This window comes from Sminthopsis crassicaudata, chromosome 4, assembly GCF_048593235.1.
Source record: "Sminthopsis crassicaudata isolate SCR6 chromosome 4, ASM4859323v1, whole genome shotgun sequence".
NCBI classification, from domain to species: Eukaryota; Metazoa; Chordata; class Mammalia; order Dasyuromorphia; family Dasyuridae; genus Sminthopsis; species Sminthopsis crassicaudata.
This window is the reverse complement of record NC_133620.1, coordinates 348124942-348151029: the sequence shown is the minus strand read 5'-3', so window position 1 is coordinate 348151029 and position 26088 is coordinate 348124942. Positions and strand designations below refer to the sequence as shown.

General features: G+C 36.5%; 1 protein-coding gene across 3 annotated transcripts in view; it reads right to left on the bottom strand.

Moving 5' to 3' along the window:
- The window catches only part of CBX1 (chromobox 1), a 40373-nt gene extending 16178 nt beyond the window's left edge, over positions 1 to 24195 (bottom strand). For all 3 annotated transcript variants that reach the window (XM_074261278.1, XM_074261275.1, XM_074261277.1), the window contains exon 1: positions 23961 to 24195. The gene's annotated coding sequence lies outside the window, so the exon portion shown is untranslated. The remainder of the gene's footprint in view (positions 1 to 23960) is intronic.
- Between the last annotated feature and the right edge of the window lie 1893 nt (positions 24196 to 26088).

Genomic DNA, 26088 nt, shown 5'->3' with positions numbered 1-26088 from the left:
GCTACAGAGAGGTCAAGAAAGTTAAGGCTCTCTGGTAACTTTGGAAAGAATATGAACTTAGTTCTAAATAAGTATTAAGTTAAAGAGAATGAAAAAAGTTTGATAAAGAAACACTCTATCCTATCTTAGCTCTCTTAATTAATGTGGGCCCAGGGTCTTCAATTCACATCCCTCTATGGATGGTCCAAATAATTTTAGCATAACTTATAGCTCAATTAACTTTCAATCAAGAACATCTCTTCCTGAGGTTCTGAAAAGACCAGGATTAAGGCCAATTCAACTCTAGACTCCAAAAAACCCAGGTATCTGTCCTCAATATCCTCTACATGATATTCCTTTTAAAGAGCACGTCCGGACCGGATCATTATCCCGTGCAAGAAACTTTAGTGGCTTCTAATGGTCTCTTTTAAAATAAAATACAAACATCTCTATTAGGCATTTAAAGCCCTTCAATATTTACTTCCTCTATGCATTCTACATCCCAGCCAGAATGGTCCATTTTCTGCTGTGCTTCATACATTGTTCATTTCTAACCTTGGTATCTTTGCAATTAAATGTCAGCAATATCCTTCCTTCCCCCAAGCTATCTTTAGGGTTAAGTTCAAGGGCCACCCTCCCTCCAAAAGCCTTTCTTTTCTTAGTGGTTAGTCCTGTGTGACTTCTCCCCCATCTTATCAAACATTCCATGTTTAGTTTTTCTATGTTGTATCCCACACCTGTCTTCCCAGTAGAATGTTAGCTTTCTTAAGACAAGGATTCTCTGCCTCTTAGTCTTTGTGTATCCAGTGTCTAACACCATGCCTGGCACAAAGTAGACTATAACTGACTACGCTGAAACTACTCACCTTTATATATAGCACCTTAAAGTTTGCAAAATACTTTCCTCATATCAGTCTTATGGGGTAGTTAATGTTGTGTATTTTCTCATTTACAAATGATTTATTCATAGACACAGAACTATTAAGCAAATTCAGACTCCCAAACCAGCTTAGGTCATCTAGTTTGAGGCACTTTATCAGAGCATTTAAAAATTGCATTTCCCCCCCTCATATACATAGTTATTTGGGGCCAAGAAAGCAGGTTGCAAAAAAATTATAAGCAAGTAGCGTTCTAAGGAAGAAGGAGCATACTCTTAGGAAAATCAAGATCAGAAGTTAAACCAACTTTTCTTAAAAGTGCCCCAAATTGCAGGGCTGGTTCAATATTAGGAAAACTATTAGCATAATTGACTATATCAATAACCAAATTAACAAAAACCATATGATCATCTCAGTAGATGCAGAAAAAGCATTTGACAAAATCCAACATTCATTCCTTACTAAAAATACTTGAGGATATAGGAATAAATGGACTATTCCTTAAAATGGTCAGGAGCATATACTTACAACCGTCAGTAAGCATCATATGTAATGGGGATAAACTGGAACCTTTCCCAGTAAGATCAGGAGTGAAACAAGGTTGCCCACTGTCACCATTACTATTCAATATTGTATTAGAAACGCTAGCTTCGGCAATAAGAGTCAAAAAAGAGATTAAAGGAATTAGAGTAGGTAATGAGGAAACCCAAACTATCACTCTTTGCAGATGATATGATGGTATACTTAGAGAACCCCAGAGATTCTACTAAAAAGCTATTAGAAATAATCCACAACTTTAGCAAAGTTGCAGGATACAAAATAAATCCCCATAAATCCTCAGCATTTTTAAATATCACCAACAAAATCCAACAGCAAGAGATACAAAGAGAAATTCCATTCAAAATAACTGTTGATAGTATAAAATATTTGGGAATCTATCTACCAAAGGAAAGTCAGGAATTATATGAGCAAAATTACAAAACACTTGCCACAAAAACAAAGTCAGATTTAAATAATTGTAAAGACATTAAGTCCTCTTGGATAAGCCCAGCGAATATAATAAAGATGACAATACTCCCTAATCTATTTATTTAGTTCTATAACAATCAGACTCCCAAGAAACTATTTTAATGATCAAGCCATTCTCCAATTGATAAATGGTCAAAGGATATGAAGACAATTTTCAGATGATGAAATTGAAACTATTTCCACTCATATGAAAGTATGTTCCAAATCACTACTGATCTGAGAAATGCAAATTAAGACAACTCTGAGATACCACTACACACCTGTCAGATTGGCTAAGATGACAGGAACAAATAATGATGAATGTTGGAGGGGATGTGGGAAAACTGGGACACTAATACATTGTTGGTGGAGTTGTGAAAGAATCTGGCCATTCTGGAGAACAATCTGGAATTATGCCCAAAAAGTTATCAAAATGTGCATACCCTTTGACCCAGCAGTGCTACTACTGGGCTTATATCCCAAAGAAATTCTAAAGAAGGGAAAAGGACCTGTATGTGCCAAAATGTTTGTGGCAGCCCTTTAGTGGCTAGAAACTGGAAAATGAATGGATGCCCATCAATTGAAGAACAGCTGGGTAAATTATGATATATGAATGTTATGAAATATTATTGTTCTGTAAGATATGACCAGCAGGATGAACACAGAGAGGCTTGGAGAGACTTACATGAACTGATACTGAGTGAAATGAGCAGAACCAGGAGATCAGTGTACACTTCAACAATAATACTGTATGAGGATGTATTCTGATGGAAGTGGATATCTTCAACATAGAGAAGATCTAATTCAGTTCCAATTGATCAATGATGGACAAAATCAGCTATACCCAGAGAAGGAACACTGGGAAATGAGTGTAAACTGTTTGCATTTTTGTTTTTCATCCCAGGTTATCTTTACCTTCTGAATCCAATTCTTTCTATGCAAGAAGAAATTTTGGTTCTGCACACAAATATTGTATCTAGGATATACAATAACAAATTTAACATGTATTGAACTGCCTGCCATCTAGGGGAGGGGATGGAGGGAAGGAAGGGAAAATTTGGAACAGAAGTGAGTGCAAGGGATAATGTTTTTTGTTTTTATTTTTTCCTGAGGCTGGGGTTAAGTGACTTGCCCAGGGTCACACAGCTAGGAAGTGTTAAGTGTCTGAGACCAGATTTGAAGTTGGGTCCTCCTGAATTCAGAGCTGGTGCTCTATCCACTGCGCCACTTAGCTGCCCCAGGGATAATGTTGTAAAAAATTACCCATGCATATGTATTGTCAAAAAAAAAAAAAAAAAAGTTATAATTATAAAATTAATTTAAAAGTGTCCCAAATTATCTCTTTCAAGGAATACTCCCTCAGAAGCTAATTACTTAATGAGGTATGGTTGCTATGTTTATGCCTATTTGAATGTGGAAAAGAAGAATATATTACAGATGAAAAATATTTCTTTTGACATTTCTCCACCAAGCAATCCTACCCTGGTGAACTAAGTTAGACAATTGTAATGGGATATGTGGAGAAATCCACTTAGCTGATAGTTTTACTACTACTTCCCCTGGCACTTCTGGAAGTTCATCTTGGCACCAAAGATACTCCTTTCCTCCAACCTAGTATTACAACCAAAGGACCAAGTTCTAAAGGAATATAAAGGAAGTTTGTTGGAAGTAATTATACCTTTGAAGTAAATTCATTCTAGTTTTTATATAGAAACAAGTTTATTCATAAACTATTTAGGAATTAACATGATTATCATCCTCAAGTGCTAGCAATTTTATAGGGGGGGAACAGAAGATGTTGCTCCATCTATCTCACATTGTGTGCCAAGCACTGCACATTCTTACAGCCATGTAGCCAAAGAGAATCAAAGACTCCATTTTTTTTAACTAAACATTTACCAATTACATTTTGAGGTACCCAGGAGACATGTATCTGCTTATTTAAAAAAACAAACAAGATTATTGTCCTTTAAGAGGAAATCAGGTGGAAAATATTTCTGAATAGAAAAATTAAAGGATCTCCTGAGAAAGAATATTAATAAAGATTAATGGAAACTTATGAAAGGAACTATTAATGAAAAAATACAGGTAATATCAGAGCTTAAATAAGTACCCTGATAGCTCAAACAGGATTTGTGATGGCCTTAAATAGGCACTGGAAAACAAAAAACATTTAAAAAAAAAAAAAAAAAAAGGAAAAAACCCAGCACCAACACCAACACCAATGAGGCAGAATTTTCTAAGCAAAACACATAGCAAGTGAACTGTCCAGGAATTCAATACCTGGCAACAAAATGTCAATTTCAAATCAAATAAATAAATAAAAGTGTAGTGATAAAAGGAGCTTGAACTCAACAGTATATTTTATCAAAAGAGCACCTTCAGATTACCTGCCCTTACCCTTCAAATTGTTGGGAAATTAGAAAAATGAAGTAACAAATGCTCTCAAAGCAGACAGTAATTGTTATCACAATATGTGGATATTAATGAGACTATAGGGATTCATAATTGTTTCTGTGGTCCCCAAACTTTAAACCACTTGGTGGCTAAAGCTGTTAATGAATTAAAAATTTTTTCAATAGCATTTTATTTTTCCAAATACATGCAAAGATAATTTTCAACATTTACTTTTTGTAAAAATGTTCTCCCTCCTTCCCTTCCCTTCCCCCTCCAAGACAGCCTACAATCTAATATTGGTTTAATATATGCAATTCTTTTAAACGTATTTCCATATGTCATGTTGCGCAAGAAAAATAAGATCAAAAGGGGAAAAAAAAACAAAAGAGATGAAAATACTATGCTTTGATTCACATTCAGTCTCCATTGTTCTCTCTCTACATATGTATGGCATTTTCTATCATAAGTTTATCGGAATTGTCTTGAATTAACCACATTGTTGAGAAGAGCCAAGTCCAAGACAGTGTTCACACAATCTTCTTGTTATTGTGTACAATATTCTCTTGGTTCTATGTGATTTACTTAGCATCGGATAATGTTACAAAATGAGGCTGGGCTTTTGCTAAGTCCAAGGCCCATTACTGAAATCTTCACAACAGGTAAAACTTCCAAGTTGGGATTACATGCTAAACTTTACACACACACACACACACACACACACACCCCTATCTTACAGGTTTGTTCTTTTTGAGAGATTTAAAACTCAGCAATCATTGTATCATATTCTGATATATTCAGAAATGATGCCTCTTAGAGAAGATGATCTCTCTTGGATATCAAGGGCCCCATAAAATCTTGGGAAGTGGCAGTTTATATGCAGGAAAATCCCACCTAGGTCTCCCTGAGAAACTCAGTCTTCTCAGAAAGGCAAAGAAGAATTGCAAAAAGTGTTTCATTATGTCTCCAAAGATCCTGGTGATTTGTTAGCATGGAAAATCAAATACCAGCAGTGAGTTCAATAAGAAGCTGTAAGTTACCTGACACATCCAAGAAACCCCCTTAGGCAGTTCTGTAGGTATTATAGTAAATAATCAAATGAATCTGTGGTATCATAGATTAAGTTGTTCCATTCACAGATTTAATCAAAATCCTGTCATGTCCACTTATCCTGTTAGGCTACTGCCCTTGTCTCCATGCAAAGAAGAAAATTAGATCTCTTCTCTTCCTAGATCCTAAAAAAAAAGGCAAAATAAATATTTAATGGTCCTATTCTCTGGAAGAATTTAATAGCCATGTTTCTTTGGCTCAAACTTGTCCCACAAAAATCTGAAGAGATAGTTACTGAAGTATTATTACCCCATTTTAAAGATGAGAAAACTAAAGCTCAAGAGAGTTTATTTGCCCAGATTACATAGCTGACACCAAATCCTCTTCTTTCCATGTACCACATTTTCTCCCATGAATTTGGGAAGAAATTCAAGACTAGATCTCAGTAACTATAACCTACAGATTCATTCATAAACTCAACAATTCAAAGCTATGCAAGGCAATTAACTAGATGCTGAGATAAAAGGTATCAGAATAGGAGTAATCTCTACCCTTAAGGAATTTAGGACTATATAATGGACCTAAGAAGAAAGATCATCTACAACTTGAAGAACAGATAATATTTCTTAGAAGAGATGACTTCTGAGTTTGGCTTTTTAAGAATGGGTTTCACTCTTTAAATAAGCAGATCTTGGGAAAGGAATGGCTAGCACTGCAAGCATAAAGAATGGATAAGAGCAAGGGAATATAAATTCAGGATCTGCTGAAAAACTGAGTAATCTAGTTTGAGTGAGGTGTCAAGTTCAGGGGATTGTAGTAGGAGGAAGTAATGTGAGATAATAAGAATCCTAGGATTAGAAGTGGAATCCTTATGAAATCCTCATCATGAGTATGAAATCCATTAACAGCAAGAATGATCAAGAAGTGGAGGAATAATATGTGCCAGGCACTGTGCTAAGTGCTTACAAACATTATTTCATGTAAAAGTACTACAATTAAGTAGCAGAATAAAGATTTAGATCCAGATAGTCTTCCTTTAGAAAGGCAAGTTAATGTCTGATTGGTAAAGTCCAGTGCTGTTCTAACCCAAGTGACAAAGTGATGAAAAGATCACATAAAAAAAAAAAAAAAAAAAAAGGATGTCTAGTTGTTGGGGATACTGTAGAGGGGATTATTTTTCCCATGTTAAACTAAATGGACTTGGAGGTCTCCCCTCCAATTCTCAGATTCCGATTGAGCCTCAAGTATAAAATAAAGAGTTCAAAAAAATTAAATAAAAAACAAGTCTAGATGGAATTTGAATTCTGTAGTCAAGGGGAAGTCATGGAAGTTTTGGAATAGTGGAATTGTAATGTTCGGACTCGTTTTATGGAGGTCCTTGGGATCAGCCCAAGTCCTTGGTCTTAGTGGAGAAGTGATGAAAGAAAGACAGCCACCAAAGATGGAATGTCTCATTTCCAGTCCTTCTCTGCCCTTATATACATTAGTACAATTATATCATTACAGCATACTGAATATTCGTGAACTAGAGAAACATTACATCACCATACTAAATACAGTATTTGTGTGACCTAGAGAACCATCATGTCATCAAATCCACTGAGTTAACATACTGTTTCAAGTATACTCCAGAGTTCTGGCTCTCTACAGGAATGATCAAAAGCTGTGTATCTGAAAATTAGTCCACAATGATTTCAAAGAGACCTGGAGAGACTTACATGAACTGATGCTAAGTGAAATGAGGAGAACCAGGAGAATATTATACACAGCTATAAGAAGACCATGTGATGATTCAAACCAGTTCTAATTGTTCAGTGATGAAGAGAGTCACCTACATCCAGAGAGAGGACTGTAGGAACTGAGTATGGAACATAACATAGCATTCTCACTCTCTCTGTTGTTTTTTGCTAGCATTTTGTTTTCTTTCCTAGTTTTTTTTTCCCTTTCTTAATCTGATTTTTCTTGTGCAGCAAGATAACTATATAAATATGAATACGTAGATTAGATTTAACATATATTTTAACATATTTAACATGTATTGGACTATCTGCCATCTGGGGAGAGGGTGAGGGGAAGGAGGGGATAATTTGGAACAGAAGGCTTTTGCAAGAGTCAATGCTGAAAAATTACCCATGCATATGTTTTGTAAATAAAAAGCTTTAATTAACAACAAGAAAAAAAAGTCCACAATACATATTTATGTCAGTAGTGGCACTCCAGAGGAGTGAGGACCTGTTGGAGCAGAAACTGAAGAGTAAATCTCTGTGAATCTTGTTCCAAGGAGTTAATCAGAATTCTGTTAACCAAAAAAATCATATGGGCATGTGGGCTCCATGATCTGTGGACAAGTGATTAGGTATGGCCCACAGGAAAGCCTAGGTCTCTCCTTTCACACAAAAGGCAGAGTTAGATGCAATGTTTGGGAGCTATGGTAAGGCCAAGTTCCATCTTAGAAAAATAAGGAAAGATTCCTAACAATTATGGTTGTCCCAAGATTCAATAGACTGTCTGGTAAGGTAAAGAATTCCCTCTATGCTTAAAATTATCCAAGCACAACTTATACTTTTGTTCAGGTATGGGTTAGACTAGATGACTTCTGAGGGTTTTTCCATTCTGGTAGACTGACAGTTCAGAGCAAGCTATGACAACAAAGGGAAGCACAAGAGAAGTAGTAATAACACAAATATTTCTCTTCAGGCCTCAAAACAAGACTGGGCGTTGGAATGGAAATATCCTTTTTAGTAGAACAAGAAGAAGCATCAGAAGCATTCTCTGGAGAAGCTTCACCTCTAGAACAGTACTATCTTAATTGGTGAGACAAAGAGCCAATTCCAGACCATATTCTTGCTAATCCATTCTGGTGACAGCCAAGAATCCCCTTCCTCAGTCTGTCAATCTAGTCAATCAGTGAGTATTTTAATGAATTTTAAATATTATAAATGCTTCAATTAAATCCTACAATGTTAGGCACTGTTCACAATCTAATAGAGGAAGTAGCAAGCAAACATATGCACAAAAGTTATATAAGATAAATAGGAAATTATTAAAAGAAGGCATTACAATGTAAAGGATAAAAAGACTTCCTGTGAGAAGGGTATTTTGGTTTGTTTTAAAGGAAAGAAGGGAGAGCATTCCAGACAAAGGGGGACAACCAGAAAAAAATGCCAGGAGCTGAAACATGGGAGTCTTTTTTCCATAGAACAAGCAAGGAGCCAGTGTTACTAGATCAAAAAATGTATATGGTGAGATATTAGGATACTTAGACCTGGAAAGACATATGAATGGGTCTATGTGAATGGGTGGCTATGGGAGTTGGGAGGCATGAAGGATTTTGATGACCTAACAGATTTTATTAAATTTATTAAATTCTGGAGGTGACAGGGAGTCACTGGAGTTTTTATTGAGTAGGGAATTGACATAATCAGACCTGTGACTTAGGAAAAAATCACTTTGGTGATGGTATGGAAGATGGACTGGAGTGGAGAAACTTGTGGCAGACAGACCAACCAGCAATCGTACATAATGCAGGCATAAGGTAACTACACAAAAGTAGTGGTAACAGTATTAGAAGAGGAGGCATATTCAAAAGGTGTTGCAAAGATGAAATCAAGAGGTCTTGACAACAAATCAGAGAAAAGGGATGAGACATAGTGAGGAGTCTAGGATGAGACCTAGGTTGTAAATCTAGGATGAGAGAATGCACTTGACAGTAACAGTGGAGTTTGGATGGTGAGAATAAGTTTAAGTCTGGACTTGTTAAGTTTAAGATGTTTACATGTCTACAAGTGAAAGGCAGTTAGAGATGCAAAAACTATAAGTCAGCAGAGAAGTTAGAACTGGAGAGGTAGGTTTGAAAATCATCAGTACAGAGATGATCATTAAAACTAAGAGAGCTGATGAGATCACCAAATGAAATATCATAGAGAAAAAAGAAGAGGGCCCAGGACTGAACTGAAAGGGACAATGATGATTAGCAGTTATGACCAGGATAAGAATCCCACAAAGAAGACTGAGAAAGTCTTATAGGCAGAAGGAAAACCATAGATAATGGTGTCCCAAAAACCTAGAAAAAAGAGGATCAAGGAGAAGAGATTGTGAAGAAATATTAGGACTCAGAAAAGGCAATGGATATAGAAATTTGGCACTGGTAACTTTATAAAGAACTGACTTCAAAAATGCCTAGAAAGACATATAAATTGATGCTGAGTGAATCAAACAGAATCAAGAGAACACTGTACTCAGTAACAAGATTACGTAATAATCAACTGTGATGGACTTGGCTCTTTTTCAACAATGAGGTTATTCGGAGCAATTCCAATGCCTGTGAGGGAGAGAGCCATGTGTACCCAGAGAGAGGACTATAGACTGAATGTGAATCACAACATTGCACTTCACCTTTTTTATTGATGTTGTTTGCTTGTTTTTGTCCTTTCGCATTTCTTTCCCCTTTTGATCTGATTTTTCTTGTGCAGCATGATAAATGTGGAAATATGTTCAGAAGAATTACATATGTTTAACCTATATTGGATTACTTGTTGTCTAGGGAGAGGTAGAAAAATCTGGAACGCAAAGTTTTTCAAGGGTGAATGTTGAAAACTATTTTGCATATATTCTGAAAAATAAAAACCTATTATTAAAAAAATAAATGTCAGTGGCTCATCTCTTGGACAAAATATAAAATTTATTTTTTGGCTTTTAAAGAACTGATCTTTTCTTTCCTGTCACTTTACCCTGCTCACCTTCCTGCATTATATGGTCCAGTCAAACCCACCTTTTCTCAGTTTTTCACACAAGTCACTCCATTTCTTAGTTTATGTCTTATACATCCTTTCTCCTCACCTCTACTTCACAGTATCCTTTTCTTCTTTTATGTGACAGCTTGAGCATCGTCTTCTACACCAAGACCTTTCTAATATCCCAAATGCTCCCCCTACAACTTTTATTCATATAATAATCTCTGGCAGAGAATGTGAATGTCTTAAAAGTAGGTATTGTTTCATCTTTGTATCTGTAGCTCTTGACTGGCCTAACAAAGATAAATGCTCAGCAAATGCTTGAGTATTTCAGAAAAGCAAAATACATAAGTTTACAAGAAATGTACAAAGTGCTATGTGAATTGCAAAGGGACTCACTGGAAAATAAATAAGGCAAAGCTTCAAAAGAGATATGTAATGGGGCATCTAGATGGCACAGTGGATAGAGCACAAGCCCTGAAATCAGGAGGACCCGAGTTCAAATTTGCCCTCAGACACTTAATACTTCTAGCTGTGTGACTCTGGGCAAGCATCAGAGGAAAAAATTTAAAAAGGCATCTGAATTGAATTGAAGATTAAAGAACAATTCAAAATCTATCTGTGTAAAAAGAGAGGTGGTGGAGTTATATATGCCCAAAAGGCCATCAAACTGTACATGCCCTTTGATCCAGCACTGTCTCTACTTGGAATGGAAAGAGTCATCCAGATCTAAAGAGAGAACTAGAGAGGCTGAAAGTGGATCAAAGCACAGTATTTTTGAAGGAATGTAGCTTCTAGGCAAAACCTATCAGTGATTCTAAATCTTTTGGCTTTGTAATCTATGATCCTGAAGTCTCCACCTCTTCCATTCCCCCCCCCCCCCAATCTTGGAGTACTATTGTCTGGTAACCTGTCAATAAGTTTAAGTCTTCTGGCCTAGGAATATAATATTTCTTCCCTTAGACTTTAGGGATGATATAGTAGTGATCCTGTATCTCTCTAACCTTAGAATAATTCTAGATCTGCCGGTCAGAGACAACTAAATTCCTGAGAGCATTCCTCAATTCTACCTTTAGGCTATAAAATTAGCATATTCTATTAGACTTGAAGAACTAGATAAATGTGTCTCAGTGGTTCTGGTTCTTTGCTAAATTCATTTGGAATTCAACCTGCTTCAATAGCCATTACAATTACAATAAATTTTGCTTCTTGACTTGGATATGGGTTCAAGCCTGCAAATTCTTTTGAGACACTCCAATACAATCTGTGACTCCCAACCTTTTGGGGTCCCTTCCCAACCTCAACACTTTCACCTTTTTAAAAATTGTTTGCTTGATTTTTTTTTTCTTTCTCACTTTTTTGTTCTTCTTTGATCTGATTTTTTTTGGGGGGGGGTTAGTATGATAAATGGGGAAATATATTTAGAAGAATTGCACATGTTTAATCTACATAAGATTACTTGCTGTCCAGGGGAAGAGAGTGGGGAGAAAAATTCAGAACACAAAGTTTTGCAAGGGTGAATTTTGAAAATAATCTTGATGGACCCACATTTAACACCACATACTAAGATAAGATCAAAATGGGTCCAAGATTTAGGCATAAAGAACAAAATCATAAATAAATTAGAGGAACATAGGATAGTTTACCTCTCAGACTTGTGGAGGAGGAAGGAATTTGTGGCCAAAAGAGAACTAGAGATCATTATTGATCACAAAATAGAAAAAAATAAAAAGTTTCTCCACAAACAAAACTAATGCAAACAAGATTAGAAGGGAAGTAACAAATCGGGAAAACATTTTTACAGGTAAAAGTTCTGATAAAGGCCTCATCTCCAAAATATATAGAGAACTGACTCTAATTTATAAGAAATCAAGCCATTCTCCAATTGATAAATGGTCAAAGGATATGAACAAACAATTTTCAGATGATGAAATTAAAACTACTTCCATTCATATGAAAGGGTGTTCCAAATCACTATTGATCAGAGAAATGCAAATTAAGACAACTCTGAGATGCCACTACACACCTGTCAGATTGGCTAAGATGACAGGAAAAAATAATGATGAATATTGGAGGGAAAACTGGGACACTGATGCATCGTTGGTGGAGTTGTGAAAGAATCCAACCATTCTGGAGAACAATCTGGAATTATGCCCCAAAAGTCATCAAAATGTGCATACCCTTTGACCCAGCAGTGCTACTACTGGGCTTATATCCCAAGGAAATACTAAAGAAGGGAAAGGGACCTGTATGTGCCAAAATGTTTGTGGCAGCCCTTTTCATAGTGGCTAGAAACTGGAAAATGAATGGATGTCCATCAATTGGAGAATGGTTGGGTAAATTATGGTATATGAATGTTATGGAATATTATTGTTCTGTAAGAAATGACAGACAGGAGGAATATAGAGAGGCTTGGAGAGACTTACATCAACTGATACTGAGTGAAACGAGCAGAATTAGGAGATCATTATACACTTCAACAATGATACTGTATAAGGATGTATTCTGATGGAAGTGGATATCTTCAACATAGGGAAGAGCTAATCCAATTCCAATTGATCAATGATGGACAGAATCAGCTACATCCAGAAAAGGAACACTAGGAAATGAGTGTAAACTGTGAGCATTATTATTATTTTTTGGTTTGTGTTTTTTCTTCCCAGATTATTTTTACCTTCCGAATACAAATCTTCCTTTGCAACAATAACAACAACAAAATTCGGTTCTGCACATATATATTGTACCTAGGATACTATAAGATATGTAATATGTATGGGAATGCCTGCCATCTAGGGGAGGGGGTAGAGGGAAGGAGGGGAAAAATTCAGAACAGAAGGGAGTACAAGGGATAATGTTGTTAAAAAAAAAAAAAATTACCTATGCATATGTACTGTCAAAAAATGTTATAATTATAAAAATTATTTTTAAAAAAATTGAAAAAAAAAAGAACAAGGTATGAATAACAAAGACCCATTATTAAATAAAGTTGGAAATGTCTTTTAAATATTAAAAAAAAAAAGAAAGAAAATAATCTTGGTATATATTTTGAAAAATAAAAAGCTATTGTTTAAAAAAATAAAAAAAAAGCACTGTTATATGGAATGCTCTTTGGGAGATAAAATACTGGGAGAAATTTAGGTGATATAAAAGCAGCAGATATCAATAAAAACTTTTAACTATTCAAACGCAATTCAGAATTATGCCCAAATGGCTATAAAGCTACGCATACCTTGTGATCTAGCAATACCACTACTAGGTCTGAATCCCAAATAAGATAAAAAACAAACAAGAAAAGGATCTATATGTACAAAAATATATATATAGCAACTCCTTTCTGGGGGCAAAGAACTGGAAACTGAAGGGATGCCTAAATAAACTGTGGTATGTGATTACAATAGATTATTGTGCTGTTAGAAATGATGAGCAGGATGCTCTCAGAAAAACCTGCAAAGATTTGCATGAGCTGATGCAAAGGAAAATGTACTGAGTACAAAGTAATAGTAATATTTTAAGATGATCAGTTGTGAATGATGTAACTATTCTCAGCAATACAATGATCCAAGAGAACTCTGGAGGACTTATGAAAAAAAAGAACTGATGGTATCTGAATGCAGATTGAAGCAAACTTTTTTCCCTTTTTTTTGAGGTTTTCTTTTTGGTCTGTTTTCTTTCACAATACTGATCATTATGGAAATGTTTTGCATGACTACACACACACACACACACCCTATATTTACTTGTATTTGTATTTTTGCTTGTATTTTCAATGAAGGGAAGTGGGGAGAGAAAAGGGAAAAGAATCAAACTCAAAAGTTTGAAAAAAGAATGTTAGAAATTATTTTTATATGTAACGGGAAAAATACTAAATAAAAACAAATGTTTATGATGGTGATCTTTCTTTCTCCATCATCTTGTGGTTAGGACTTTGATAGAGGCAAAGCAAAACAAAACAAACTGCATTCTGTGGACAAAGACAACAAACTAACACATTCATAAATTTACTTAAGGATAATGTTTGGGATAAGAAGTGGAGTGGAGTATGAGCCCTGAAAGAATTTAAAGGAGAAAAAGTAAATAAGAAGGAAGGAATCATCTGAGACTTAAGATGAAATTTCAGTTGGGTCTAGAGAGTAGGTAGGTCCCCTTTGCAACTGAGATAAACTGAGGCAATCAAGTCCAAGCATAATCAGTTTATTAACAATTGCCAAACGATGCCTTGTGGGGTTTTATAAGGCTCTTTTATAATCAATAAAGAGGAACAAAAAAGAGGAATAATAAAAAAAAAAATCACATAATTTTCAGAAACATTTTTAATAATTTTTAATAAGCAGCTAATGATTTTGATATTAAGTCAAAAAGTTTTTGTGCAAACAAAACTAATGCAGACAAGAGTAGAAGGGAAGCAATATATTGATTAAACATTTTTACATTCAAGAGTTCTGATGAAAGCCTCATTTTAAAAATAGAGAATTGACTCAAATTTATAAGAATTCAAGCCATTCTCCAATTGATAGTCAAAGGCTATGATGAAGAAATTGAAACCATTTCTAGGCATATGAAAAGGTGCTCTAAATCACTATTGATCAGAGAAATGAAAATTAAGACAATTCTGAGGTACCACTATATCCTCTCAGATTAGCTAAAATGACAGGAAAAGATAATGAATGTGGAGGGGATGTGGGAAAACTGGGACACTAATATATTGCTGGTGGATTTGTGAACTGATCCAACCCATTCTGGAGAACAATTTCGAACTGTGCCCAAAGGGCTATAAAACTGCATATCCTCTGATCCAGCAGTGTTTCTACTGGTCATAAAAGATCATAAAGGAGAGAAAAGGACCTACAAAAATGTGGCAGTCCTTTTTGTAATGGCAAGAAACTGGAAACTAAATGGATGCCCATCAGTTGAAGAATGGCTTAACAAGTTATGGTATATGAAACAAATTATGGTATATGAATGTTACAGAGTATTATTGTTCTATAAGAAATGATTAGGAGGATGATTTCAGAGGCTTGGAGAAACTTACATGAACGAATGCTAAGTGAAATGAGCAGAACCAGATCATTGTACACAGCAACAGCAAGATCATACGATGATCAATTCTGATATATTTGGCTCTTTCAACAATGAGATGATTCAGGTCAGTTCCAATGATCTTATTTGTGATGAAGAGAACCATCTACATCCAGAGAGGCCTGTGGAAACTGAGTTTGGATCACAACATAGCATTTTCACTTCTTTTGTTATTTGCTTGAATTTTATTTTTTTTCTCATTTCTTTTTCCTTTTTAATCTACTTTTTCTTATGCAGCAAGATAATTATATAAATATGTAGGCCTATATTGGATTTACATATATTTTGACCATGTTTAATATATATTAGATTACTTTCTTTTAGGGGAAGGGATGGAGAAAAAGGAAGAGGGGAAATGGAACAGAAGATTTTGCTTGGGTAGATGTTGAAAAATTATCCTTGCATATGTTTTGAAAATAAAATGCTTCAACAACCAACAACACCAACAACAACTCAACAACAACAACAAAAGCAACTACAGAGTGAATTGGGGGAGTGGCAGTATTTAAGCAGTAAACACCTCTTCTTCTCCTATGATTAGAATTCTACAAAGACTAGGATAAGTGGAATGCTAGACATCATGACATACAAGGGGACTGGTCAGGACTAGTTGAAAAGAAGAACTTAGCTCATCAACTTATTTCTGCAAGAGTTCAGCTATGCAGAAATAAGGAAATTACCTACAACCAATGCCTACTGTCCTGCTCACTTCCATTTCCCCATTACTAAAACAACTTATCCTAGTATGATTTACAAGAACAAATCTGCAAAATCAATTGATTACAATTACAAAGGATTACAATTTCACAGAAGGACATAGAAAGGAATTTCTATAGAATATAAGCTCCAAAAGAGCAAGGCCCATTTTTCTTTTCTTTGGTAACCTTATTGGCCTGCACTGTTCCTTGCTTATTTATAGTAGTAGGTGCTTATTAAATACTCCTGGATCAGGTCATGCCACTGAAATTACTCTCCCCAAAATTACCAATGTTCACATTGGTACCAACTTGCCAAATTTAATGACTTTCTTCTAACCTCCCTAAAACCTCTGCAGCTTTGGACACTATTGATCACCTTCTATGGATACTCTCTCCTCTTTGAATTTTCATGACACTGCTTTCTACTCACCCATCTGATACTACTTAGTATCTTTTGCTGGAGCTTTACTCAAGAAAACACCCAGAAACTACAGCCACTCACTGCTCAAGAATATGCTGTCTTCTCTTCTCCCTCTGTACTGAGGGATCCTTAAACCTCTCCCCAAAAGGTCTATAAACAGATTTGAAAAGATGGGTCCATTAACTTGTTTGGGGAAAAAAATTACATTCTTTAAACTTTAGCTGTAATTTAGTATTTCCTTAAATTATGAAAAAAAAACAACATATTATTCTGAGAGAGGATCTTTGGGATCAAAAGAGTCTATGACACAAAAAAGTTTAAGAATCCCTTCTATACTATATAACTCAGTAGTCATATAGTTCCCAAGACCACAGTTATCATCTCTATGCAAATGATTTCCAGATCTATAAATCCAGTCCTAACTTTTCTCCTGAGATCCAGTTTCCTATCATCCACGTCTGCCTCTTAGAAATTTCAAATTTGATGTTGAGCTCATTATCTTTCTCCCCAAAATTCTTCTCCCTTCCAAATTTCTCTATTGCTGTCAAAGGCACAATATTCTGACTCCCACTCTTTACTATAAATCCTCAACTACTCACTTGTACCCATCTCATGCATCCAAGTTCTGTTCCCAAGTTTTATTTCTACCTTCACAATATCTCTTAATTAAGAATCTCATCACTTCACACCAGGATCACTGCAATAGCTTCTCTAACCTTTGCTCAATAAACTCCAGTGGATTCCATTACTTCTAAGATCAAACATGCCATTTTCTGTTAAGCTTTTAAAACCCTTTGCAATCTGGACGTTCCTTACCCTTTATAGGGCCCGTTACTTCCCCCTACATAATCTATGATCCAATTGTCCTGGGTTTCTTGTTATTTCTTGCACACAGCTTTCCATCTTCTGCATCTGAGTTTTTGTACTAGGTGATATAGTCCTGAAACAATCTCTCTCACCTCTGTCTCTGAGTTCACTTCAAGACTTTTCAAATTTTGCTATCTGTTGGAGATATTTTTCTGTGGCAGACTGAGCCCCAATCCTGACCAGACCCTGTCCCCAGACCTCTCCCCTCCCCCAACATTCCCCACCCTTTATTTAGAAAAAAGGTCTATTTAAAATTTCATATATTTTAAGTTATTTTGGTTATTTGCATGTTGAATCACCCATTAGAATTTGAGCTCTTTGAGGATAAGGATTATATTTTGGGCTTTATATTCCCCAGGGTTCCTCACAGATAATAAGAGCTTAATTCATGCTTGTTGGTCACTGATAACAGTTTTAATAACTGAATGGAAGGAAGAAAGGCAATTACACAGTTGAAGCTGAGGGGTTCTATGTAAAGTGTCAAGGTTAGAAATATTACTTGGGTCCAGAAAGAGTTAAGGACTTTAATTTTATTCAGTGGACAATAGGAATACGAGGTGGGTATAAGGAATCTTAAAAACAAAAACAAAAACAAAAACAAAAACCACTCATATTATCTAAATGAACTCTTAGGAAGATCAACAAAATGAACTTTTATTAAAAGGCAAGTGAAACCTAATAATATACAGCAGAGGTGTCAAATATATAAATCAGCAACATTCCCAAATGTGGCCCTAACCAGATTAAATGTAATTGGGAAATGGTCCCATATCTGAGTTTAACATCATTAATATATGGTATCTTCTGATAATTCAAAAGTTCCTTTTTTCTTTTCCTCAGGATAAGGCTTTATTAGTGAAGGGAATGTTTTCAAATGAAAAATCTGATAGTGGAAAAAGCAATGCCATACACTCACATAATGAGCACTATAAATATCCTGTGCTAGGCTCTTCTGTGGGACCCTTCATAAACCATGTCTGAGAAGTATCAATGGTTTTTCATTTTGGCAGCAACCTGTGTTGAAACCATTATACATTTGAGATCACAAGAGTCAATATTACTCCCAAAGTAGATATAGAACCTGTAATGTCCAGACTAGCTGGAGAAGCTAGTGGAGAAGTGATGAAGATAGGAAAACCACCCCAAGGATGGTCAAGGATGGAGTCTGGAGTCTGGGATCAAACTTAAACATAAGCACACACTTATCTCTAATCCTCTCTCAGCCTTTAAATACCTTAGTATGATTACATCACAACAACGCACTGAGCCAAGTTGAAAACTATTATATCACCATATCATACTGAATATATGCCAACTAGAGTGATTACATCATTACATCAAACTAAAGTGATTATATCATTATATCACACTTGATTATATCATAATATCACACTAAGTATATATGAACTAAAGAACCATTATCTCATCAATCACACTGAGTAAACACTCTGCTGTAAGTATCCTTGTTTCAAATATACCTTTCCCAGAATTCCCCACTATCTGTGGTCCTCTACAGAACCCACTGACCTCCTAAGGAGCAAAGCTTACCCAGTTATAGGGTCCTTCTCTTAAAAGAAAAAAAAAAGTCAAACCTAGAATTAAATCAGAGTTCAGAAAATGTCCAAGTTTAAAAACATCCAAAGATAAAAATCTCCCTCCTTGAAAGTCCAAGTAATTAGTTAACAACTCTCAATTCAATACAGGTCTATAAAAAGAAAGAAAAAGGAAAAGTTTCTCACATACTGTATCATAGGACCATAAATTTTGAAGGGTAAGAAACCATGATGTTTCTTATGGAGTATAATCTTTCACTTTATTTTAGGCTGGGGTTAAGTGACTTGCCCAGGGTTACACAGTTAGGAAGTGTTAAGTGTCTGAGACCAGATTTGAAGTCGGCTCCTCCTGAATTCAGGGCTGGTGCTCTATCCACTGAGCCATCTAGCTGCCCCCCTCACTTTATTGATATACTATTAGGGTTAAGTGATTTGTCCAAAGATCACAATACTAAGCAGCAGAGAAGAGATTTAAATATAAGGTCTAGTGAAAATATTGTGGAATTTGGAATTTTAAAATCTGGGTTCAAATCCCTGCTTCTGCTATTTTCTATTATGTCAATTTCTTACTAATACAGATACTTAAAAGATCAAGAACCTGGAGTTTATTTTGGTTCCTAAAAAAGCATATTTAAGATGTAAAAGAAAATGAACCCAAAACTTAAAATCTTTTGTGTTATTGTAAATTCCCTTGATTCCATTATTTTATTTCCATATGGGGTAAAATTTTCCGCAGTACTATCTTTAAAAGTGCAAAATATCAAGCGTTATGTGCAGCTTGGAGGAGTTTCCCTTATCTTTCATAAGTAGTTATTTTACAAAGCCAACACTGGATATCTCCTATAGACTTAACATAAATCTGACTATAGGGGCTTATTTTAATATGAAGGTTGAGTGAAATACATGAGAGACTCATAAATTTATCATGCTGTGAAGGCAGGAAAAAACTCTAGTACCTTTTAAAAATAAAAAAGTAGATCAGTAGAACAGACTAAATAAGGAAAAACAGAAACCTGAAGGCATAAATTACTTGGGGAAGAACTTATGTGACAAGAACTGCTGGGAAAAGTGTGAAACAGTTGGACAAAAACTGGGTTTAGACCAATAATCTTAAACTATACAACAGGATAACCCTAAATAGGAAATGAGATCTGAATAATAAAAGTCCTAAGAAGAAATAAAAAAAATAAAACTAGATTTAGATTAGTCCCAGAGACTGATAGGAGAGTTCTTGATCAAACAAGGGTGTGGAAATACAAAAGATAAATGGTTAATTTTGATTACATCAAATTGAAAAGGTTTTTAATGAATAATGCAATAGAGTTAGGAAGCTGCCAATTGGGGGCAAAAATCTTTGCTTCAAATATTTGTGATAAGGAAGGGCCAGATGCCTCCTAAGATTTACAGGGATTAATATGAATATATAAGATAAAGAAAATATTTTCTCAATGGATGACAAAAAATAGTTTTTCATAAGTATGTCAAATTATTAATAACCATATGAAAGATGGCTCCAAATTACTAAAAATTAGAGAAATGCAAATCAAAAGAACTTAGGTTTCCCCACCAGGCACCAAATTGGCAAAGATGTTGTTAGAAAGACTGCAAAACAGAGGAACACCAATACACTGTTGATGGAACTATAATTTGATTCAACCATTCTGAAAATTAATTTGAAATTATGCCAAGGGACTAAAGTGTCTATATTCAATGACCAGAAATCCCATTTTTAGGAATAGGAAGGAGAGAGGTTAAAGACAAAAGATCCCTCATACTCCGAAACACATTCATGTCAGCATTTTCTAAGGTAGACAAGAACAGGGAGAAAAATTAACAAACCAAATGGGAAAAGACTAAAAATATTGATGTATTAATTCAATCTGATCCCACTATGCCCTGAGAAATGGAACACATTAGTACTTCAGAGAAGTGCAAGAAGATAACATTAACTGATAAAAAACAAACTAAAAAGAACCAGGAAAACAATACTTACATAGATACACAGTATCAATGGAAGAGAATATTTAAATATTGAAAAAGACTCTGTAATTAGTATCAAGCTTGTCTCCAAAAGAATTGGAAAAAAAAGTATCTTACAACTATTAGTTTTGCTGATCTATTTTGTACCTTTTTTCAATCCTTTGTTACAAGTGACAGTTTCCTCATTTGTAAAAAGAATTGGAGAAGGAAATACCAAACCACTCCTCTATCCTTGCCAAGAAAACCTCAAGTAGGGTCACAAAGTATCAGACAAAACTGAAACAAGTTAACAACAAATACCATACCACTACAGAATAAATGATTTATAGGAATATTATCAATTGCCAGAGTAAAGATTGCTCAAAAGCTCCAGCAGCTTCCTCTAGGTTAAAATAAAAATTCAAATTCCATTTGACATATAAAGTCTTTCATAGTCTTTCACATTATTTGTCTTTACTTATTGTACATTACAGTGAAACTTGCCTATCTTAGGCAAGATACTCCATCTTAGATCTGCATCAAAGTCTATTTCTATCTCACCTCTTCCTCTTAGAAACTACTTTCCTTCAGAGCTCATTGTGTGTCTCTACCTGAGGCTTTTCCTGATCCTCCAGCTAGGAGAGCTCCAATTTCCAAAAACTTTTTCTTTGTATACTCAATACTGGCATAATGCCAAGAACATGGTAAGTGATAAAAAAAAAAAATGCTCATAGCTAGGGGAAAAAAACTACACCTACTATTCTTATGATTCTGTATTATGTCCTTTGGAAAATGACATTAAAATGTCAATCCTCCTTTCAAAGTGTACTTAAGTTCTCTCATTTAAAAACTTCCTTTCTAATAGACTACTGATATATTTCTATAGTATCCTTTCTCTAGAAGGGGTTAGAAAAATTAAGATATCTAACCATATATACAAAGAAACAGAAAGCACATATCTTTTCTAATCAAGACACTGGCAGTGGGTTGTAGCACTTTTCGGAGGGGGGAAAAAAAACAAAACGGATCAAGATTTTCCAAAACCTAGAGGCTTCCTTTAACTATATTGTCTTCTATATAAAAGTCTGGGAGGATCATAGCATAAAGGATTTCTTGCCTCTATTCACCTTTGGACCTTTCAGTCACTCACCTACCTAATAACTGAGACAACCCTTTGTTAGGGTAAATGGTGAAAAGAACTGGCAGAAATAGTTGTCCTTGGGGCAGTTAGGTGGTCCAGTGGATAGAGCAGCAGCCCTGAAGTTAGGAAGACCTGAGTTCAAATCTAGTTTCAGACACTTAACATTTCTTGGCTGCGTAACCCTAGGCAAGTCAGTTGCCCAATTGCTTCAGCAAAACAAAAAAAGAAATGGTTGTTCTTTAGGTACTTTCATAAATCCACAAGCCTCCTGCAGAGGAAAAAAGGAGGAAAGCCTCTTGTAATAAGTGAGGTTTAAACTGAGCTTTGAAGGAACCTAGGGAGTCTAGCTTGGGTCAGGTAAGGAGAGATTGAATTCCAGGCATGGGAAACAGCCCAAGTAAAGCTACACAAACAGGAAGTCTTGAGCCTAACATAGTAATGGGTACATAAAAGCTCTTACAAAACAATCTTCTGGGTAGTGTTGAAAGAGGTGAAAGTTGCTGCATTTAAATAACTCAAAGGGTGCTTTCTCACACTTCAGATACCCTGAATTTGGCGCCCAAAAAGCACTTTACAAAAGATCAAAAAGAAAAGGCAACCTCTTACACACTTTTACAAGCAATCCTTTCCAAAGGAAACAGTTACAAAACTTAAAACTCAGTCATCACCAAGCATCGCGAGACAAAATTTGTTAGACAAAGGCTATGAAGAAATACAATTTAAAGCTGATCCACAAACCAATAATAAAAACTCGAAGGCTCCCGGTACCGTTTGGCTAAAACTAAAAACCAGGTAAACAAACACCTAGGCTTTCCCACCAACTACAAAGCACTTAAGTCTTTAGGTTCCCTTTCAGCTCTAAACCTAAGTTAAAAGAACTGAGGAACGCTAGCCCATATCCTAGGGAGGGAGAGAAAGCAAGGGGGTCTTCCCACAAACTTCTCTCGTCTAATAGACTACAAAATTGAGACTGAAAAAAGATTAAGGGACTTGCCTAGGATTAACTAACAAGTAAATGTCTAAGATGGGATTCAAAGTCTTTTTTACTCCCGAGTCTAACCAAAATTTGAGCACAAGTTTGATGCCATAATACTTTGTGGAAAATAATCTATTACGGGGTGGGGGAGGAAACAGTGAAATGAAATTAATTAAAAGTTAATTTCATTTTCCTATTGCAATCGTCTTGGAGACGATTCTTCTAATGCAATATGAATGATATTTTATTTCGAAATACTTGCTAATATTAAACATACCAAGCAAGAGAACTATGACTTCTCAAACTTTTGTCTTAATGTTTCGTCAGTTAATAACCATTTATGAAGCTTCTACTACGAGAAGGCAATGTAATATAAGCGCCGGATATGCAAAGACAGAAGGAAAATCCTTGCCCTCATGGAGTTCACAGTCTAATCGGGGAAACAACATGCACACAACTACTTACGTCAGGTCAACAAACATTTATTAAATGTCTTTCAATGCCAGGCATTGTGCAGAACTGCAAAAGACAGTACCTGCTTTCGAGGAACTCACAAGAGGTAGACTACGTGCAAAACTGTGTACAAACAAGCTATAGACAACTTCAATGGGAGATAATCTACAGGCGGAGGTGGAGAATTGAATTCAAGATTCAACCCAGTTTTCTTCTTAAATGCAATTTTAAACTTGCATTGGCTACAAAAACTCAGAAGCAGAGTACTAAGTTTCTCCCCAATCCAGCAGAAGGGCGTTCCCGCCCCCTTTCTTTTACAGAATAGCAGGTAAAAACAATACAGGCTAAAGTAGCTTAAACTCAGCCCCTCCCCCCAAAACAAAGGGGCCACATTTCTTCTCCCTCGCGGGTCTTCAGCCCCCCAAGCAAATAGTTCTTGCAAAACGCCCCTCGCTCACAGCTGCCCCCACGTGCGGGGGGCCCGACAGCCACACCAGCCGTTTCCAATTCGGGATTCGCCCGCACCGCGCGCGCTCCACGAGCCCCGCCTCCTCCCGGGGTCCGCGCGCGGGAATGGATTGAGGGCCGGGGGAGCGGTGGGGGAGGGGGTCGGGGGGTGTCTCCCGCGCTCCGGGCTCCTAACGGCTCCATCCCCATAGACCCAGCGCCTTCCCCGCCCCCTGCCGTTCTGCAGACCCCCCACCCCAACGTGTCACCAGTCACATACTCTCATATACACACTGATACACACATACACACACCCCTCCTCCTTACCTCAGAGCAGCGTCGACTCAACCCGGGGGGAATCGGTGTCGCGCCGCTAGCGCGTCGCAGAAGGCTGGGGACAGCGAAGAGGAAGGTGAGCTGTCTAAGCCAAGAGGAGCTGCGGTCGCGTCCAGCGCCTGGTGCCCCTCCTCACCTCAGCTAGGCTAAGCGAAGCTCCCCCGGGCCCAGCCAATCGTCCCAGCTCCGCGGAACAAAAGAGCCCCGGACTCGGCTCTGCCCGCCGCGCGCAATGCGCAGGCGCCGCGACCCAACGCGAAGCAGTGTGGAACTTGAAGTCCTGCCCAGACTACAACCCCCAGAGTACAGCGAAGAAAGGAACGTGTGACGTCACCTGACGAAACTACAAACTCAGGGTAGCTGCTCCAGGGACTAGTGGTGTCTGATTGGATTGTGGCACGTGTAATCAACCCATCTAGCAACAAGCATTTATTAAGCGTCTAGAGACTGGCCACGTTGCTAGGGATACCGAGAGACGAATGAAACTGTCCCTTCCCTCTCGACGGCCTAGACTCAGAAGCACATTCTAAATATGCCTTTGGGCCAATCCTGTGAATTAAACGTCTTGGCAATTCTCTGTAATTTCTAAGTTAAGGTTTATATTAATTACAATACTTAGTATAAATTAAAGAGATATCATACTATTATAAACTAAGAGACGTATTTATTAAGATATAAATGTAAGAGAGCGTCTTGAAGTGTTGGAAGGCTATAAATTTAGGGCTTCCTGACTTGAAGACCAGCTTAGTCTCTACTTAGACACTGCACCTCGACACAAAACAGCAACATTAAAAAAAAGTATACAAAGTAACTAAAAGGTAATTGATCACAACATTATTTAGGGTGCAAAGTACTAGCAACTAGGTGGCATCTGGAAAAACCTCAAATTGGAGGTGAGGGTTAAGCTGAGTACTCAGCAACTGTTTCAGAGTTTCCTTTGAAAGAAATTATAAACTCTTTTGAGTCTCCGAGGTGAGCAAGCAGCTCATTCCTAGGAACTGGACGGAAGGATGAGGCAGGAGGGGAAGGTAGGGGGACAGTGAAGATGGAATGCTTGAAGAGCAAGCAATCCAGTGTGGTGGGTATAGAATTTTAGAGGATTGCTAGGTTGTAACGTGTAGTAAGTTTGGGAAAGTAGGTTGGAGCTGGTTGTAAAGTGCTTTAAATGTCAGTCAGGGAGTTTGTAATGGATAGGATACTGGCTGGATTTGAAGACAATTAGCTCTGCAATCCAGTGAGATAGAGAATAGTCTATTAAATGTTGCTGGATAAAATCATGGAACTAAAAACCCATGCAGCATTGAAATTGGTCTCTCTCTTTTTTTCTCTGTCCCTCACAAATATATCTCTCCCACTATCCTTTCTTCCTTTTCTTCCCCTTCCAAGGCCAATCTGTGGTATTGATCCCTCTCTCTTTTTCTCAGTTTAGGATATTGATCCCTCAATTATTCCTCCCAAATAATTGCTCCCAAAATTCATTCTGAAATGAATCCAGATTTGTTTTTTGGCTGTTGCTTACACATGACATTCCTCTTCTGAGGGTACCTTTGAGCTGGGGACAAGTACTGGGGATTTCACTGCTTCCTTTCAGAATCCATGGTTATCTTTAAAATTAAGTTCAAATTTCACGTTCTACATGAATTTCTGCAGCAACTATCATGCTGCCTTCCCAAACTATCTTGCAATAATTTTGCATGTATTATATGTGTGTGTGTGTGTGTGTGTGTGTGTGTGTGTGTGTTAATGTCATCTGCATTACAATGTGAGCTTCTTGAGAGCAAGAATTATTTCATTTTTTGTCTTTGTATCTCCAAACTTCAGTATAGTGCCGGGCATATACAAGTGCTTAGTAAATACTTATTGATTAATCTGTTTTCAAATCTCCATATTTTTTTCCTACTATCAATAAATATGCATAGATCTTCAACTCATCCCTTTTCCTTTGACCCTGCTTTGCCTCTAGAATCTATTATTCTGTTATCCTCTTCTTTTAATCGGATCATAGGCTCTTAGAGTTGGAAGAAAACTTTTAAATGATCTAATCCAATCTCCTACCAGTATAGGAAAAAAAATCCCTTCCATAAGTGTTAGGTTCTTACTAATTTTCTAATTTTTGACA